The following is a 20,838-nucleotide window of genomic DNA, read 5'->3' as shown; positions in this document are numbered from 1 at the left end:
AACAGAGCTTAAAAGCATGTTACGTTATTTGAAAACAACTTCTGCGTAAACTCATCATTCAGGTCCTTTCCTAAGAGGAAAAGAAGATGAGCAGAAGCACCGGTGCCCCAGTCTCTCTATTCAGCAGTGTAGATCTTAGGAGTTTATTAGCACTCCTAGCTGCTGAGTTGTTAAAAATAAAGATTTTATTGTATGCATCTTTATTTTTAGTAGAAGTGCTTTTAATTGTATAAACAAGACCCAGACCCTTCACTTTGTTAGATTAGTAATTGCTTTAACTTTCAGTGTGCCTGAATCTGATAGGAACAAATCATCTCTCTCTTGAAGCAGTGAATACAGTTTGATCAGTGCTGAAAGCAAATGCTTTGGGCCACTGACAACCGAAATAAAGTCTGAAGACCCCTAGAACTGGGCTGTGTCACCTTCCAGTCTACAACCAGTCTGCCTGGGGACTGGTGCTGACGTGGAAAAGGAGACTACTGAATTCAGAGTCCCTCTGTCAAGAGTCAAACAGTAAAAGGACATCCTGAAACTGAAGGAATAAATCCTTGTCACCACAGTGACACTGGCCACTACGTGATTTCCCCATGCTACTGTGAATGCCAGAGGTATATTCATTATATCTATGACAATCCTAATCCTAGATTACACTGTTGTGTTTCAGCCTTCTGACCCTTGTTCAGGCTGCATAGGAGGAAATCGAAATAGCAGTTCCTGAGGGAACACAAGAACGAGTCCTGCCACATAACTCAGGACTCTCCTGCGCAGAGGGGAATGAGGCCCTCCAACCACAGCCCAAAGCAGAGCTGGTACGGAGATGATGCTGCAGCCGTAGGATCTTCCCCTGGGTCTCTTGGACAACAGTGCCAAACCACCTTTACAAGATGTGCAGGAATAACATCATTATAAACAATGATTATAGTTTCCATAATCTGGGGATGATTACCCAGTAATTAAGGAGCAATCACACACAACTCTTCAGATGATGTCCCCGGCTGTCCTGGGTCTGCCAGGAGTTGGGAGTGGCAGCCACGGGTGTGGCGTGAGACACACAGACAAGCAATCAGGAAGCAAAGGGAAACTAAATGCAAAGCTGTCACTGGGTAGATGTTCCTCAAACAGAGCAGGGCAAATACTGACAAATGCTGAAGACAATGGCTGATAAGGAGACAGATGGGGTCTTCAAAATTTCCATTTTGAAATGTCAGCATCTCAAATTTTGGATTCTATTACAAAGAAAATGAATCAGAATCAGTTCCCTCCACGTTTAAATTCTAAATAACCTTCCACTCCCTATGGTTAAAGGAGTTCACTTGGGTTTCTTTTTTTTAAAAAAAAAGAGAACAATACACCAGCCCCTACACTAGCCCACTCAGCAATCTCCCATTTCATGGGATCCCCTTGTTTTCACCTTCTTGGAAACATCCAAACTCTAAAAGTCAAAGGTATATTGTGCAATCACAGGAAAGCCAGGCTTGAGACCTAAAAACATTGCTATTTTTCCCGCTCTGGGATGATTCTTGCCAATAGACATATGCTCCATTTCACAAGTTATGTTCAAGTTGAAGTTGTAGTGTAGTAGTAGTAGTCCATAAGCCAGGAAAGACTCTCACTGCTTACTCTATAGCATCAGCTAGAATCATTGGAACAGACGCCTAAGAGCAACAGCTCCCCAGTTGCATGGTCCAATGAACCACTACCAAACAGTCATAAAGACAAGTGGACTACCACGTGCAGGTAACCAGGAATCTTGATTGTGAAACTTCTAACTGAAAACACTACAAAGACTAGGTGATCTCATGGATAAGCTGAGAACTAGTTAATACGGTCTTATGGGCCACCAGTGATTCAGGAGAATCAGTAGTTTAAAGACATAAGAGAGACCGTATAAAGTGATGTCATCCCTCTTTGTATTTTAAGACCTGGTTTTCCCAGTCTTTTGAGCACAACACATCCCTTGCAACTCCAAGACTTCCATTTAGTACAAGACATTTTTCAGGTGTGTTACTTCATTTAACAAAGGCTTACGGGCTGCTGAAAACTTATTCCTGGTGATATGAAACAACTGCAGTAGCCACGTGTACCTGCTGTGGTGCCCACTGTAATTTTGCAAGGGGCAGTGCTCAGTGAGCTAATCTGTAAGCAACAGGAAGCTGGAGAAACCTTCAGGAGTGACTCTTCAGGCAGCAAAAACAAGGCTTTTGCATCCCTCCCCATTCTGTCTGAAGAGCCAGTCATTCTTGCAGGGACCAGGGACCAAAGACTCTGCAGCTCAAATCACTTTGTGAGTCCACATCACTTTTTCCAACAAGTGGGACCACCCTGCAGCTCATCCCCTTGAAGAATTTGCATTTTCCAGGAGAAACACCTTAGATGCTACAAAACCCTGAGAGAGTTTTACAACCTTTCCACCCCTGTGTACCTTCATGCAACACCCCTGCCACAGGTACAGCTCACATGGTCATCCCCTGCCCCTTCAGCTAACACCTCACCTTCTGGGTATTATCTGCACTATCAGATCACTTGGCTCCCATAACCTGGTTCCTAGTTTGTCCACCCTGCATGGATGTCAATTCACCACAGGGAACTATTTTGGAATGAACCAACCCGTTCCTTCCAGGAAGAAACCTAGGTACAGTTCTGGAGATAATTCATGGCAGGGAGCACTACTGATAGTCATGATGGGTTGGGCCAGAGTATGGTAGGTCCCCTTTTCACTTTGTCAGTAGGCTTTGCACTTGCAGTAACCCCTGCATGCCTCCATTGTGCATCTCAGGACATGCAACACTTAACCTTGTGGACTGCAGCAAAGCCCTCATGTTACTTCTGCATTTACAGAGAAGACCTGGGCCTAATACTGTGCAATTCAGCCACTCCAATCTGTTCTAGAGCCCTAACTTGGTGGACCCAGGACATTTAGCATCACGTGGTCTGACCAGAGATCCCTCCCTAAAGAGGATGCATTTAGCAATAGAGATACTGTCTCTGTTGTCTCCTTTTGACTGTCCTTTGGTTACAGCAGGAAATATGGGGGCACGATGTGTGATATTCAGGAAGGTTGGTTTTCTCTGCAGAAGTGGGGGGAATCTATTTACATCCCTCAGTGGAGTCACTCTTTCCTGTTGCTAACCTGAAAACCTGCAGTTCATACTAAGTAATTTGAGATCTGCAGGTCTGCTTGTGGGGTAGTGACCAACAGCAACTAACCAACAATGACCCCAGTGGGAAATGCTTCGATAAGATATGCAAGCTCCGAAGTGTAATATAGGTCATCCTAATTTTGTTGTCTAAAAGAAAAAAATCGGCCTATAGACTGGGAAAGTGAAACACAGTGCAGTCAAGAGTCTGGATCTTGATCAAAATGTGTCAAATATAACGTGTAAAGCAGATTCCCATTTCCATGCTTTAATTACCAGAATGTTCTTTCTCAGTCAGCCTGTAGTTGGGACCTGATGTTAGAGGAGCACTGGACTGCACCACAGCTGACTCACGACAGCAGCAAGAACTTGATGAGTAGCTCCCTTCACTAGGTAACAACAGCAGCCCAACACGGAAACTCATCTGATGTTAGAAGCTGGATATTTTCACTTCTACAAGAAGAAGCAGCTACTTTCTGCCGGTGAGATCTGGAACCAAAGGCCAGAATTGGATCAAAAGTGAATTTTAAGTCCCGAAGTTAATTTTGGAATGCTATCTGTCTATACAGCACATTCAAACCATGGAGAGGATCGTCTATCTGTTTTACCTGACCTGATAATATTTTGGTTTGCAAAAGCCCAGCTGCTGATGTGATCCACATTGTACATATACATATGCATATATATTTCGCATGAGTGGACCTCTATCCTGCTCAGCAGGAGGGAGGCTGTTGATGCTGTTTGTGCTCATGGGAGTGCTCTGTGTGTCTGTGTAGATCTGTGTGGCGGACATGTATGCATGTATGTATGTATATCTGTGGTGTGTATGTGCATTTGTATGCATGTGCCTACTGGGAATAACATGCTCAGCCTCGCTACTGGTTGCACCTCGGGGCAAGGAGCTGCAGCAATTTCACCTCTGTTGGGCTGCCAGATTCTGCCCTCCCTAAGAGTCTTTTGCAATGTGTCCATCATAAGGTACATTTAAAGATTCAAGCGCAAACAGAGGGCTCTGTTTACTGTCTGATTAGGGAAGACAGTAGAGAGGATGTCAAAGACATGAACAGAGCTTAAAAGCATGTTACGTTATTTGAAAACAACTTCTGCGTAAACTCATCATTCAGGTCCTTTCCTAAGAGGAAAAGAAGATGAGCAGAAGCACCGGTGCCCCAGTCTCTCTATTCAGCAGTGTAGATCTTAGGAGTTTATTAGCACTCCTAGCTGCTGAGTTGTTAAAAATAAAGATTTTATTGTATGCATCTTTATTTTTAGTAGAAGTGCTTTTAATTGTATAAACAAGACCCAGACCCTTCACTTTGTTAGATTAGTAATTGCTTTAACTTTCAGTGTGCCTGAATCTGATAGGAACAAATCATCTCTCTCTTGAAGCAGTGAATACAGTTTGATCAGTGCTGAAAGCAAATGCTTTGGGCCACTGACAACCGAAATAAAGTCTGAAGACCCCTAGAACTGGGCTGTGTCACCTTCCAGTCTACAACCAGTCTGCCTGGGGACTGGTGCTGACGTGGAAAAGGAGACTACTGAATTCAGAGTCCCTCTGTCAAGAGTCAAACAGTAAAAGGACATCCTGAAACTGAAGGAATAAATCCTTGTCACCACAGTGACACTGGCCACTACGTGATTTCCCCATGCTACTGTGAATGCCAGAGGTATATTCATTATATCTATGACAATCCTAATCCTAGATTACACTGTTGTGTTTCAGCCTTCTGACCCTTGTTCAGGCTGCATAGGAGGAAATCGAAATAGCAGTTCCTGAGGGAACACAAGAACGAGTCCTGCCACATAACTCAGGACTCTCCTGCGCAGAGGGGAATGAGGCCCTCCAACCACAGCCCAAAGCAGAGCTGGTACGGAGATGATGCTGCAGCCGTAGGATCTTCCCCTGGGTCTCTTGGACAACAGTGCCAAACCACCTTTACAAGATGTGCAGGAATAACATCATTATAAACAATGATTATAGTTTCCATAATCTGGGGATGATTACCCAGTAATTAAGGAGCAATCACACACAACTCTTCAGATGATGTCCCCGGCTGTCCTGGGTCTGCCAGGAGTTGGGAGTGGCAGCCACGGGTGTGGCGTGAGACACACAGACAAGCAATCAGGAAGCAAAGGGAAACTAAATGCAAAGCTGTCACTGGGTAGATGTTCCTCAAACAGAGCAGGGCAAATACTGACAAATGCTGAAGACAATGGCTGATAAGGAGACAGATGGGGTCTTCAAAATTTCCATTTTGAAATGTCAGCATCTCAAATTTTGGATTCTATTACAAAGAAAATGAATCAGAATCAGTTCCCTCCACGTTTAAATTCTAAATAACCTTCCACTCCCTATGGTTAAAGGAGTTCACTTGGGTTTCTTTTTTTTAAAAAAAAAGAGAACAATACACCAGCCCCTACACTAGCCCACTCAGCAATCTCCCATTTCATGGGATCCCCTTGTTTTCACCTTCTTGGAAACATCCAAACTCTAAAAGTCAAAGGTATATTGTGCAATCACAGGAAAGCCAGGCTTGAGACCTAAAAACATTGCTATTTTTCCCGCTCTGGGATGATTCTTGCCAATAGACATATGCTCCATTTCACAAGTTATGTTCAAGTTGAAGTTGTAGTGTAGTAGTAGTAGTCCATAAGCCAGGAAAGACTCTCACTGCTTACTCTATAGCATCAGCTAGAATCATTGGAACAGACGCCTAAGAGCAACAGCTCCCCAGTTGCATGGTCCAATGAACCACTACCAAACAGTCATAAAGACAAGTGGACTACCACGTGCAGGTAACCAGGAATCTTGATTGTGAAACTTCTAACTGAAAACACTACAAAGACTAGGTGATCTCATGGATAAGCTGAGAACTAGTTAATACGGTCTTATGGGCCACCAGTGATTCAGGAGAATCAGTAGTTTAAAGACATAAGAGAGACCGTATAAAGTGATGTCATCCCTCTTTGTATTTTAAGACCTGGTTTTCCCAGTCTTTTGAGCACAACACATCCCTTGCAACTCCAAGACTTCCATTTAGTACAAGACATTTTTCAGGTGTGTTACTTCATTTAACAAAGGCTTACGGGCTGCTGAAAACTTATTCCTGGTGATATGAAACAACTGCAGTAGCCACGTGTACCTGCTGTGGTGCCCACTGTAATTTTGCAAGGGGCAGTGCTCAGTGAGCTAATCTGTAAGCAACAGGAAGCTGGAGAAACCTTCAGGAGTGACTCTTCAGGCAGCAAAAACAAGGCTTTTGCATCCCTCCCCATTCTGTCTGAAGAGCCAGTCATTCTTGCAGGGACCAGGGACCAAAGACTCTGCAGCTCAAATCACTTTGTGAGTCCACATCACTTTTTCCAACAAGTGGGACCACCCTGCAGCTCATCCCCTTGAAGAATTTGCATTTTCCAGGAGAAACACCTTAGATGCTACAAAACCCTGAGAGAGTTTTACAACCTTTCCACCCCTGTGTACCTTCATGCAACACCCCTGCCACAGGTACAGCTCACATGGTCATCCCCTGCCCCTTCAGCTAACACCTCACCTTCTGGGTATTATCTGCACTATCAGATCACTTGGCTCCCATAACCTGGTTCCTAGTTTGTCCACCCTGCATGGATGTCAATTCACCACAGGGAACTATTTTGGAATGAACCAACCCGTTCCTTCCAGGAAGAAACCTAGGTACAGTTCTGGAGATAATTCATGGCAGGGAGCACTACTGATAGTCATGATGGGTTGGGCCAGAGTATGGTAGGTCCCCTTTTCACTTTGTCAGTAGGCTTTGCACTTGCAGTAACCCCTGCATGCCTCCATTGTGCATCTCAGGACATGCAACACTTAACCTTGTGGACTGCAGCAAAGCCCTCATGTTACTTCTGCATTTACAGAGAAGACCTGGGCCTAATACTGTGCAATTCAGCCACTCCAATCTGTTCTAGAGCCCTAACTTGGTGGACCCAGGACATTTAGCATCACGTGGTCTGACCAGAGATCCCTCCCTAAAGAGGATGCATTTAGCAATAGAGATACTGTCTCTGTTGTCTCCTTTTGACTGTCCTTTGGTTACAGCAGGAAATATGGGGGCACGATGTGTGATATTCAGGAAGGTTGGTTTTCTCTGCAGAAGTGGGGGGAATCTATTTACATCCCTCAGTGGAGTCACTCTTTCCTGTTGCTAACCTGAAAACCTGCAGTTCATACTAAGTAATTTGAGATCTGCAGGTCTGCTTGTGGGGTAGTGACCAACAGCAACTAACCAACAATGACCCCAGTGGGAAATGCTTCGATAAGATATGCAAGCTCCGAAGTGTAATATAGGTCATCCTAATTTTGTTGTCTAAAAGAAAAAAATCGGCCTATAGACTGGGAAAGTGAAACACAGTGCAGTCAAGAGTCTGGATCTTGATCAAAATGTGTCAAATATAACGTGTAAAGCAGATTCCCATTTCCATGCTTTAATTACCAGAATGTTCTTTCTCAGTCAGCCTGTAGTTGGGACCTGATGTTAGAGGAGCACTGGACTGCACCACAGCTGACTCACGACAGCAGCAAGAACTTGATGAGTAGCTCCCTTCACTAGGTAACAACAGCAGCCCAACACGGAAACTCATCTGATGTTAGAAGCTGGATATTTTCACTTCTACAAGAAGAAGCAGCTACTTTCTGCCGGTGAGATCTGGAACCAAAGGCCAGAATTGGATCAAAAGTGAATTTTAAGTCCCGAAGTTAATTTTGGAATGCTATCTGTCTATACAGCACATTCAAACCATGGAGAGGATCGTCTATCTGTTTTACCTGACCTGATAATATTTTGGTTTGCAAAAGCCCAGCTGCTGATGTGATCCACATTGTACATATACATATGCATATATATTTCGCATGAGTGGACCTCTATCCTGCTCAGCAGGAGGGAGGCTGTTGATGCTGTTTGTGCTCATGGGAGTGCTCTGTGTGTCTGTGTAGATCTGTGTGGCGGACATGTATGCATGTATGTATGTATATCTGTGGTGTGTATGTGCATTTGTATGCATGTGCCTACTGGGAATAACATGCTCAGCCTCGCTACTGGTTGCACCTCGGGGCAAGGAGCTGCAGCAATTTCACCTCTGTTGGGCTGCCAGATTCTGCCCTCCCTAAGAGTCTTTTGCAATGTGTCCATCATAAGGTACATTTAAAGATTCAAGCGCAAACAGAGGGCTCTGTTTACTGTCTGATTAGGGAAGACAGTAGAGAGGATGTCAAAGACATGAACAGAGCTTAAAAGCATGTTACGTTATTTGAAAACAACTTCTGCGTAAACTCATCATTCAGGTCCTTTCCTAAGAGGAAAAGAAGATGAGCAGAAGCACCGGTGCCCCAGTCTCTCTATTCAGCAGTGTAGATCTTAGGAGTTTATTAGCACTCCTAGCTGCTGAGTTGTTAAAAATAAAGATTTTATTGTATGCATCTTTATTTTTAGTAGAAGTGCTTTTAATTGTATAAACAAGACCCAGACCCTTCACTTTGTTAGATTAGTAATTGCTTTAACTTTCAGTGTGCCTGAATCTGATAGGAACAAATCATCTCTCTCTTGAAGCAGTGAATACAGTTTGATCAGTGCTGAAAGCAAATGCTTTGGGCCACTGACAACCGAAATAAAGTCTGAAGACCCCTAGAACTGGGCTGTGTCACCTTCCAGTCTACAACCAGTCTGCCTGGGGACTGGTGCTGACGTGGAAAAGGAGACTACTGAATTCAGAGTCCCTCTGTCAAGAGTCAAACAGTAAAAGGACATCCTGAAACTGAAGGAATAAATCCTTGTCACCACAGTGACACTGGCCACTACGTGATTTCCCCATGCTACTGTGAATGCCAGAGGTATATTCATTATATCTATGACAATCCTAATCCTAGATTACACTGTTGTGTTTCAGCCTTCTGACCCTTGTTCAGGCTGCATAGGAGGAAATCGAAATAGCAGTTCCTGAGGGAACACAAGAACGAGTCCTGCCACATAACTCAGGACTCTCCTGCGCAGAGGGGAATGAGGCCCTCCAACCACAGCCCAAAGCAGAGCTGGTACGGAGATGATGCTGCAGCCGTAGGATCTTCCCCTGGGTCTCTTGGACAACAGTGCCAAACCACCTTTACAAGATGTGCAGGAATAACATCATTATAAACAATGATTATAGTTTCCATAATCTGGGGATGATTACCCAGTAATTAAGGAGCAATCACACACAACTCTTCAGATGATGTCCCCGGCTGTCCTGGGTCTGCCAGGAGTTGGGAGTGGCAGCCACGGGTGTGGCGTGAGACACACAGACAAGCAATCAGGAAGCAAAGGGAAACTAAATGCAAAGCTGTCACTGGGTAGATGTTCCTCAAACAGAGCAGGGCAAATACTGACAAATGCTGAAGACAATGGCTGATAAGGAGACAGATGGGGTCTTCAAAATTTCCATTTTGAAATGTCAGCATCTCAAATTTTGGATTCTATTACAAAGAAAATGAATCAGAATCAGTTCCCTCCACGTTTAAATTCTAAATAACCTTCCACTCCCTATGGTTAAAGGAGTTCACTTGGGTTTCTTTTTTTTAAAAAAAAAGAGAACAATACACCAGCCCCTACACTAGCCCACTCAGCAATCTCCCATTTCATGGGATCCCCTTGTTTTCACCTTCTTGGAAACATCCAAACTCTAAAAGTCAAAGGTATATTGTGCAATCACAGGAAAGCCAGGCTTGAGACCTAAAAACATTGCTATTTTTCCCGCTCTGGGATGATTCTTGCCAATAGACATATGCTCCATTTCACAAGTTATGTTCAAGTTGAAGTTGTAGTGTAGTAGTAGTAGTCCATAAGCCAGGAAAGACTCTCACTGCTTACTCTATAGCATCAGCTAGAATCATTGGAACAGACGCCTAAGAGCAACAGCTCCCCAGTTGCATGGTCCAATGAACCACTACCAAACAGTCATAAAGACAAGTGGACTACCACGTGCAGGTAACCAGGAATCTTGATTGTGAAACTTCTAACTGAAAACACTACAAAGACTAGGTGATCTCATGGATAAGCTGAGAACTAGTTAATACGGTCTTATGGGCCACCAGTGATTCAGGAGAATCAGAGTGTGCTGAGGAGAGAGAGGAGAGGGACTGGCATCACATTGGTTGGGGTGGCTGTAGGCACATCTCCTGAGCAGGCTGGAGCAGGCAGCGGGCAACTGATGTCTCAGGGAGACCAGGAGCCACCTGAAGACATCCTCAGCAAGAGAATGACACCTCCAACTTCCCTACCCTGTGCCTATGGGGAGGCTGGCTTTCCAGGCAGCAGGCAAAGCTCTTCAGCCAGAAGAGGGGAGAAGCGCATGTTTTACCATAGCAGTACATGGAGTCAGTAGTCTCTGTAATTTGTCTACTTCTCTGTAACTTATTGCCCCCAAAGGGAGCTGTTGGGCTGCAGGGAGCCACCAGACTTGACACGCTGGTCTTCCCTGTCTGGCCCCTGGTAGCTGAGGAGAGCCGAGGGGACAGAGCCCCATGGAGGTCCCGGGGGAGGTGGCCAGGTGGGCAGAATCCCCAGGGGGCCCTGGGCCAGCTGCCATGACTGCTACTGTGGGGAAGTGCCCAGTGGTACCACCAAAAATTTGAGAACACTGGATTTTGCAAGGTGACTTGGGGTGGCTGGGTCAGTGAAGAGAGCCAAGGAGAGGGTTTTCAGGGTGGGCACCAGCTGGTAGAGTAGAAGTTCAGATGCATTTCCCTGCTGTGAGGAGATCTAAAATCGTTCTTGTGCCTCCGCTAGCCAAACCAGCATGAAAACCCAGAGGTGTTGCTAGCAAAGTTACAATGCACCTTTCTGGAATCAGTGGGCTGTGCCCAGCATGAAAATGCTCTGTAAAATCATTGCATGAGCAGCTGAGCCAAGGAATACGTAAGATTTGGTTTAAACTATGCTAGGGAGCATTTCAGTGAAAAAGGGTAGGTCTGAGAACTAACAGACCAAAATTTCCACAGTTGTGAATGGGATAGGAAGCATCACCCCTCCGATAATTTACACATTGTTCTCATTATTTGATGCACTGTCTCTTAAATGTCTCTGGCAGCATAGTCAGGTATGTCAGCTACTCTCAGGCAAATGCAGCCGATCATTCATTCATAGTGCCGCATTCATTTGGTCCTTTCTGGGGCAGGATGGTTCCTCTGCTTTCACTTTTCACAGGTGGGGATTGCTCTCAGCAAATGAGTTTTGTCAGGCTGATGATGACTTGGAATTTACATGATGTATTTTGTTGTGGTGCTTTTTTATTAAACCTTCTTGCACAGTCCTTGAATGTTAGTTTTTGTCTCTTGCAGGTGGTGTCCCTCTTCTCTTGCCGAGTTAGGAGTTAAGACAGTGGTGTGTCTCAGAGGAGATGGAATAATGCAGCAGCCTTTGCTCAGTCTGCTTTGAGATTTCAGTTGAATGTTGAACTTCCAGCTTGTCGTAAGCTATTCTGTAGTGTTCCTCTATGCTGCTGAATTGCTGTGGGATGCACTTCTCCTCGGGAGGAGTGAGCAGTGAAGTGAACTATATAACTATGTGCCTTCATAATATGCTTTTGGTCCCAGGAAAGGACAAATGTAATAACCAGGCTGATTAGTTTCTCTAAAGATTTACAGCCTTTCTTACTTGCAGCATTTTGAGGGAAGATGGAAAATACTCTTTCCAACTCACCAGCTCTCTGCAGTCACTGAAATGTGCTCTTGACTTCTGCGTTTCAGCCAGCTTGGATTCTGAGGTGCTTTCTTAAGGCTGATTCAAAGTGTGTTTTGCGTAAAAGCTGCATCTGTAATCTGTTTCACATGCAGCAAAAAGATGATGCAAAGATGGTTTCCAAGGGACTTAATGATACTGAGTATCTGGCGTTTGATCTCTTCATCCTGCTGGAGAACTTGCATGTTGGTTAGCTGAGCTCTGATGTCTATAGACCAAGTCATTGTATCTCTTTTCAACACATGTGGCACTGGTTGAGCTCTTCACTTGCAGCTTTAGACAAGCTAAGCTTTAAATAGGACCACATAAAAGCGATTGCCTTTTCAGCTGGTGTCTCTCTAAAATGGAATTGAAAGGTAGGAGAAACGGAGAAAAACGGGAAATTGTTTCTGCTGAGTTTGTATTCAGAAAATAAGCTGTATCAGGCAGTTCTTAATGCACTGCATTATTGCCAGACTGTAGCATTGTCCTCTGAAAGCCAAGAGCAAATGCCAGCAAGGCAATCGCCAAGTAGCACAGGGGTGGTCCAGTTCTGAGCCCAATGCTTCTTAGTAGGTTGGGGAGTTGCCTGGTAGGTGTTTCCCTGAGCAGAAAAGAAGACCAATCCTCAGCATTAAAACTTTACAGACTGAAAATCACTCTTTTTATCTAATAATGATGCTCGAGTGGTAAAGTTGACTGGGATGCACTTTGCTCTGTTTTTTCATGCAGAGCTCTGGTGCGTGATTAGGGCTCTTCAACATTACAAAAGTAAAAAATAATAATTAACATTTTATTTTCCTTCTGCCACCCTTTCTTGTAACCATGTCTCTACTTGTTATGTTCTTATGCTGTAGGACTCTGTGGTCTCTTGGCCGTATTGTTAAAGTTTTCTCTTGGATAAAAAGTTGGACGAAAAAGCAAGCAACATTTTTTGGTGTTTTGTGTTTATGCAGGTACATAAGGATCTGTGAACTAGAGACTAACTGCAACAGGGGTATGAGCCACATGCTGAGTGCTGTGATCTTGGGGAAAGGAGGTACACTTTTCAAACACCCAGCTCATTGATCTGGTGTTGGGTTTGCAATTCTCTGTCCTGTTTTAAATTTTGATTAAAATAACCAGTTTTATAAAACTGTTAGTGTTCCATAAATAAGTGAAAGAGATCTGCTCTGTATGCTGTCTAATTCTGCTGATCGTAGATCTGCTCTATACATTTCAACACCCGTGGCACTGCCAGGTTTGTTTTTTTCTGCATTTGGCATACTTGATTTTCTGCTTTGAAATGTGCAACAGTAATCATCTTGAGTTGCCTTTGTCACTGTCTTAAAGCACTAGCATCCAGCAAGGAAGGCTGCTCCACTGTTCTGCTGCTTACCCTTTGGGAGGGTCCAGACTGAAGCCTGAATGATGCTTACTGTCCAGAGCTTGTAGTCTGAGCTGCACTTCTGTTTACGTGGAAGGAGAAGTATAGCTGTGAATACGTGATTCTTCAGTACAGGTAGGTGCTCCAGTATTCAGCTACTGGCTCTGAATGAGCATGACCTGCAAGGGGTAAGATGTGGGTCCAGTAGGAGTTTTGTCATTTCACGTGCCTTTAGTCCTTCTGAAAACATGCACTGTATCAAATTGGGTTTTGAAAACGGCAATCTCCTTTTTTCTTTGAAAGACGGAGGTAGCATTGGCAACTGAGTCCCACCTTTCCCATAAGTTTGTGGAAACCGTAGTGCTGTGGGTAAACCGCCTGCAGCAGGCCAGCAGCTGCACATCCTCACCTTATATTCTTTCTTGGCATAGTAGCAATTTTACTTCTGCAGATTGCTCCTAACCCATTGGAACTGGGATTTGACTGTTGGGGGACATTAACAGAATCTTTGAGTTTGAATAACTGCTGAGGCAGCTCAGGCAGTTCAGGCAGGAATCAAAGTGTTAGTTGCAGGCTGCTATCTCTGTAAGCCTTGTTGGTCTGCCGTGCTCATTAGCAACACTTATCCAGTACATCCTAACTTTTTGTGTATTCAAACACTGTTCTGAAAATAGCTAGTTTTAAGTAAAATCATCTATTCATGCATGGAAGTGAAGGAGGGAGCAGAAATAGAGGCTCAAAACCTTTCTGTTTCCCTGGAGCTACTCTGTACCACATGAGGTTAATTAGAAGACCAGTGTTTTTTACAAAATTTCAACGTAAGACGTTTCAGATGTCCTCTTGGCCAATAGCACAAATTGGCATAAGTTTCTGAAACAATGGCAAAATTTAACTGGACAAGGAAGGACATAAGAAGGTTGAAGAGATGAGGGACTATTTGTCTGTTACAACTAAAAACATCAGCTAAGAAACCTCTTTTTCCTTTGCTCATCCTTCAGGATGAAAAGATTATTCTGAAGACAGAGACTGCTTGTTTTTATCCCAGGGCCAAACCACTGTCAGAACAACAATGGGACTTGCAGGAGCAGCATGTGCCAGGCACTTTTTGAGATCAGACTAACTGGAGTTGTTGTCTTGATGCTAAGTAAATGGAAAAGTTCATTAATGCTGGCTTTGGTCTACTATTATTGACCTTCTCCCTTCCTCCACTGCCCCTAAGATGAAAGGAAAATATTTTCCAACTTTCCCAAGCTCTGGGTATTCTTCCTATTTGAAAATCAGACCATTCATTTAAAGAGAAAAATAAGCATATATATAGCAATAATCTAGCAACTTTTCCAGTTTTAAGATTCTGGCAGACTTTTAACAAGGAAATTTGTGAGTGACATGGATTTCTTTGAAATTGGAGTTGGGCTTCTCTGTCATTTCAGTATTCCAGAAACTGCTGTTCTTGTTGTCTAGCTTTCTGAATGTAACTGTGAAAATCTTGGCAGGGGACATGCATGTACTGCCCCCGTCTGAAACAGCTGTTCTCGGGAAGTTGAGGCGGAGCTGGGCTTGTCCTGCCAGGCCTTTCTTGGCAGTCAGACACTGAGCACTGCCAATTATGTAGGCTGGGTTTGCGGTCTGAGCTGAACTGGAAGGAGTAAAAGTATCAGGGGCACCTGGGTGCCGCAGACAAATCAAATGGACCTGTCTTGTAGTATTACTGGCGGCTGAGTAATTTGGAAAGGTGACCAGGTTACCTTGCTCCTGAATTTTGGAGGCTGGTTCTGGGCTTTGATGCTGCTCTTTTCATTTTCAGCTGAAAAAGAGAGACACATTTTTGCAGACTAGTTCAGCTGAAAAAAGCCAGATTTTGCAAGTAGGAATGTGCATATATGTGCATGATAGTGCATGTTTTACACCAGCTGGAATTAGCTGGAATCATGGTTTTAAATAAAACAAAATCAAAACCAGTAGAGGTTAAATGCTAGCAGTTTTTAACCTTGTTTTCAGGGGTGGAAAAAGCTCATTTGAACTTGATGCAAAATTCCCTTTCTGTTGCAAGCGTTCAAGTCTCAGTGTGTCTGTGTAAGTATGCACACAGGCATGTGCTCTCTAATGATCTTTTCAGTTTTAATGGAGACAGTGAAAACCTCCAAAAGATTAATGAACTTTCTTATTTCAGTCCCCAAATACTGTGTGCTTTCTGGGATCTGCAATAGGATTGTGCTGTTTACAATTCAGAATTTTCTGTAAGACCATTCTGCATATACACCAGGCACAGATGTGCTCAGTAGTGGAACAGAAGGCAAAGACTTACGAAGAGCAGGTAGCTCTGGAAGGGAGGGAAAAGATATTAGCCCAAAGGGAATTATGCTTTGTTATTCCTTGAGTATTCTGACTATTTTTCTTGAAAACCTGAATTTATCCTTCCAAATGTGCATCCATCTTTGTTCAGTGTTTCGTATTGTTCTTTTGTGGCTGCTTGGTTCTGTTATGTTTGCATAGCTAAATGTTTGCTGTGCCCCAGACATAAATTTTACTCTTCTATCACATTATTGTAGCCCTCAAGAATCAAAGTGTTTCTAGTGAAATGAAACCTAGGGTAGCAAGTTACATGGAATTTCTGTGAGCAGTGTGGCCAGAACTGACCCAGTGTCCTCCTCCTGTGCCAGCGTGTGTACTTGCATATGCCCTGCAGTTAGCCAGATAGAGCAATCCGGGGTAGAATGAAGTCTTGTAGGCTAGTTCTAGGTTAGATCAGTTGACCAGTACAGCACCCAGTTTGCTTTGTAGCTTTGAAAATGTTTGTGGTGGCACACAAGGGGCAGTGGCAACTGCTTTTAGTAGCTGAAACTGGTCATGGAATGGCAGTCTTCGGGTGCAAGTCCCCAGTGGAAGTTTGGTTGTTGAGGTTAAGTACCTCTTTATATGTGTGTCCACTTTCCAACTCAGTGGGGAGATTTTTCCAACACAGGTGACTTACTAGCACCTGTTTTGAAGAAGAAATCTGTTAAATGCAACAACCAATTCCAGGTGACTTGATGTTTTGGTGGGATGATACCATGATGCCATTGCAGGATCTATATTTTGCCCACTGAACGATAAGCCACAATCATCTGCCCAGCTCTATAGAGGAGGAAGGCAACACGCAGACTGAGACCATGTTTTCTCTCATACAGAAGAAAATATAGAAGGTAACAATGAAATGCACAGTATTATCTGGTGTCCTTCCCTTTCTTCTCCCACAGCTAGACCAGACCAGGAAATGTATTCTCCTACATTTTGCAATACTTTGCAGTGCCTTTAAAGCTGGATCTTGCACTGTTTTCATACAGAAGACGATTGCGTAGTCAAGTAAACCTTTGCTTTTAGGAGATTTTTCCCGTTATTTACATTCGGTTTTCCTTGACTACATATCTTTCTGAACCTTTCTGGTGCATGGAATTTTGGGCACTAAGGCACAGAGGCATGAAGGAGAAAATAGGTAAAATGAAGGGAATGAAGATGGAAGCAGCAAGTTATTCTCAGTTCTCTTCCAGAGAGCATCCGTTTTAATTTATAAATGTGCATAATGGCGAGTAGCTTTTTTAAATAAAAGCCTTTGTAGTAGTGAAGGATAAAATGGAAAAATCAAAGAAAACAGGAGAAACTCATGGGGTAGAAGTTGCGCTTTAAAATTTTATGCTTTGTTCCTAGTTTCCTAGATGTGAAAAAAAATGCTACGTTGTCTACAACGGTTTTTGTAGGAAGGCTCAATGTGAATTCTTCTGGAAGGGGAAGGTGGTTTTTATTTTAAGCAAAACTGATTTCACCCATGCTCCTTCTGCCACGGATTTCACTTACTCATTCTCTCATATTCACAAATGCCAAGACATGTGTGTCCAAGTAAGCTGGGAAGGAATAATAGTGCCACGGGGGAGAGGTGTCAGCAGCTGCTGAATCCTCATCATGTCTCTGGAGGTTCTTCTTGATTGGCAATCATTGTTAGTCATTACTAACTGAATTTTGGTTGTGTCTTTTGCATCTTCCATGAGCAGAGATTTTACATTTGCCTGACTATCCTCTCTTGCCCTTTGCAAGTCCAAGGAAAAATTGCTGAGTCTCAGTGCTCTGTATTTTCTTACTTGAGTATTTTATGGCTTCAAGCCTGTTCTTCAGCTCTCTGTCACCTTATCTTTATGGCTTTAAATTGCTGCTGTTCTTGTTCTCTGGTTATTTGAACGACAACCTTCTGTACCAATTAAGGCATGCCATGCCTTTATCTCTTGTTCCGCTCTTTATTCAGGTGCCTCTTCATACGTATTTCCATTCAGATGCCATTCATTCCAAACTCAAGATTTCTGTTGCAATGATCGGCAGTTTAATGCAGTATTTGCCTCAGAAAAATACATAGGGCACACATGGATAGCTTTTCATTGCTTTGGATGTCAACTATAGAAAGCTCATATGTAGAGGACCTGCGAGCAAATGTGCAACACACTTGAAAAGCAGTGTTTCCTAGAAAATACACTTTTTGTGGCATAGCAATTAAACCAGCAGGATTTTATACTTAAAAAAGCATCCTATACTTAGCACTTCTTAATTATTTTAAAATTGCACTATGGTATAGTATAACAATAGAGTAAGTTTAGGATACTGAAGTTTGTTACTAGAATGTTATCAAACAGAAACTGAATGCAGTATGAAATCTCATGTGCTGCCTTTTAAACCAATGTACATTACGCCATAGCTAATCAGTGCAAAATTCTTATGTGGATAAGGCCAAGAGTGTATGAAAGATGAAATAGGAATTGAACTTTTAAGATAAGCGTTTTCTTTTTCCCTGTGTCCTGCTTACAACTGCCTGTAGCACGGACATCTGTAAAGTTTGCCTTTGTAGGACAGCGAAACAACCGGGACTCTCCTAAAGCAAATGGAGGGACCCTGGATAGTCTCGGTGTTGACCTGCTGCCACCTTCTGCTCATAGAATCATAGAATCTGTTTAGGTTGGAAAAGACCTTTAAGATCATCGAGTCCAACTGTCAACCCAACATGACCACGTCCACCACTAAACCATGTCCTTAAGTGCCACTTCTACGTGCCTTTTAAATACCTCCAGGGATAGTGACTCAACCACTTCCCTGGGCAGCCTGTTCCAATGCTTGACAACCCTTTCGGTGAAGAAATTTTTCCTAATATCCAATCTAAACCTCTCCTGGCGCGACTTGAGGCCATTTCCTCTCATCCTGTCGTTGTGCCACAAACAGGCAAGGGCGCTTTGCCGGTTGTTCCTCAAAACCATCGCTATGGGCGCCGTCGTCCCGTTCGCATTTCAGAACACCCCTAATGCTCTCCCCCTGTGAGGTCTCTGCAAGCAGATTTTTAAGGGAAGTTTTTTTTCAGAATGATTAGTAAAATGGGAAGTCTTAACCCTTGTGCCCCAGATTTGAAGGGATTTTACTCCCCCAGACTGGGTGGTTGGATCCCAGCTTCCTTATACGGAAGGGAGAAGTAGCACTGTCTCCCTGTTGTGCTTTCTGCTTACTTGGAAGAAGCTACTTTTTGATGAACAAGTGAACTCAGTTCCATGAGAGCTGGGGCAAAAGCTAAGTTGCAGACCCTTATCTTCCCAACAACTAGAAATTAGTGATACCCGTAGTAGACAGGTGACCTTTATGAGCAAGAACAACTCAAGAACAGAATTTTAATTTCTGTTGTGGGTTCACAAAAGTAACTGCATATGAAGCCTCCTACAATATTTAGTATTTTACCCAAGCTGTTTGAGTCATATGACATTGGGAATATTGGCTATTAAAGTTACAGGTAGATTTCTAGTTTCCAGTATGCTAAAGAAATCTCGGAAAACTGAATCCAACGGATTTGTTAAGATACTGCCACCCAAGCATTTATTCTATTAAGAAGTTCCTGCTGTTTGAGAGGAGATCGTGGACATCAGGAGCCTTGATTCATGGAGTATGTGTAAGGAACAATGCCACAAAAGTAGCAGGGTTCACAGTTATTAATTTGGATCTATGACTGCTTACACAGACTGAGGCATGAAAAATCGGATTATATCAATGGTAAGAACTCTGGGGAAATTGGAAAGCAACAAGAATTTACTATCAATACGACAAGCCAAATATAAAATTGAGTGCATTCCTGTTAGTGGTACAGGCATTTGAAAACACTCTGTTTCTGAGATGACCTCATGCACAGATGATAGTCATCTTTCCATCATCCCAGAGAGTGGTTCCAAAACTCCACGGCTACTGTCAGAACACTAGGGAAGGCACAGCTCAGGGTCCATGATACATTGCGCTTACACAAAGCAGCATGATTTACCTCCCCTGCACCTCTGCTAGAGCTAACCTGGAAAAAAGGAAAGCAAGTCCAGCTGCCACCCTTTGACAGGCACAGCCTCCGCATCTCATCAGGCTGCCGCGTACACTTACACGTCCCTGAATCAAGGAGTGTAAGAACAAACGGTGGACAATTTGAAAAGACATGGGAGGAAGGTGGGGCCAAGGGGAAGACCTGGCTTTACTATTTGAGTTGAAGTGTGAAACCCACTTTGGGCAACGTGAGGAGGGAGAGGACTTCCAAAGCACCTAAATGGTACGTTGGAATGAATTTTTAAGTAAAAAAATATAGTAGAAAAAGAAAAAAATGACTCCTCTGTGCCATCTGAAAAACTACCTATATTGCTACAAAAAGCCCAGAAGACTGAATGTGCAGAAATCAAAAGTAAATGTCTCATTTTATCTCATTTATCTCATTATCTCATTTATCTCAAGATAAACACATTTATCTTGATGGAAGGCACTTGAGGAGACCTCAGGATACAAATCCAGGCAAAGCGTATTGCCTGCATTGCCTCTGGGGTGAAGTACAGGAGAGACAGTGCCACAGAAAGGAATATTCTGCAGTGCTTGAGACGTTCTCAAGGAATTTCTCCTGTGCAGCCTTGCCCAGACACACCTGCCCCAGGCAGTCACACGCCAGGTACCTGTGTCTTTGTTAACCACAGCAGGCCTCCAGGTTGGTTTGGAATTCCTTTTGCCTGGGTCGCTCTCCACCCTGCCCTGCCCAACAGGGAAGGAGAGGGAAGGGAAAGGGAATGGGCATTGGAAGAGGAAGAGGAAGGCACAGGAAAATGTGGGCTTTGATTGGCGGGAAGAGCTGAGAGAGCTGGGGCTGTTCAGCCCAGAGAAGAGAAGGCTCGGGGCAGGGTGGGGGTGCCCAGAGAGGTTGTGGAGTCTCCGCCTGTGGAGCTACTCAAAATCCAACTGGACCCAGGTCTGGGCAGCCTGATATAGCTGAACCTGCTTGGGCAGGGGGTTGGTCTAGATGATCCTGAAGGGCTCCTTGTGACTTCAGCAGTTCTGTGGCTCTGGGATCCCATGACATGGGGAAGGGCAAAGGGAAGGAAGTCCTCTTCCCAAGAGTGACAATGTAGGTTTGGGTTGGAGAGGAGACGCAACGGCTCTTCCTTGCACGAGAACGATTCCTGAGGAGCATTTAATTCACAGAACACACTGAATAGGCAAGATTCTCCCATGATGCAGTTGATATCACAGCCTTTACTTTCCATGACGCTGTCAGCTGCTGGGTTGGGTGAGGAGTTCTCAAGGGGTTAAA

Source organism: Aptenodytes patagonicus, chromosome 1 (assembly GCF_965638725.1).
Source record: "Aptenodytes patagonicus chromosome 1, bAptPat1.pri.cur, whole genome shotgun sequence".
Taxonomy (NCBI): Eukaryota; Metazoa; Chordata; class Aves; order Sphenisciformes; family Spheniscidae; genus Aptenodytes; species Aptenodytes patagonicus.
Note: the sequence above shows the minus strand (reverse complement) of the source record.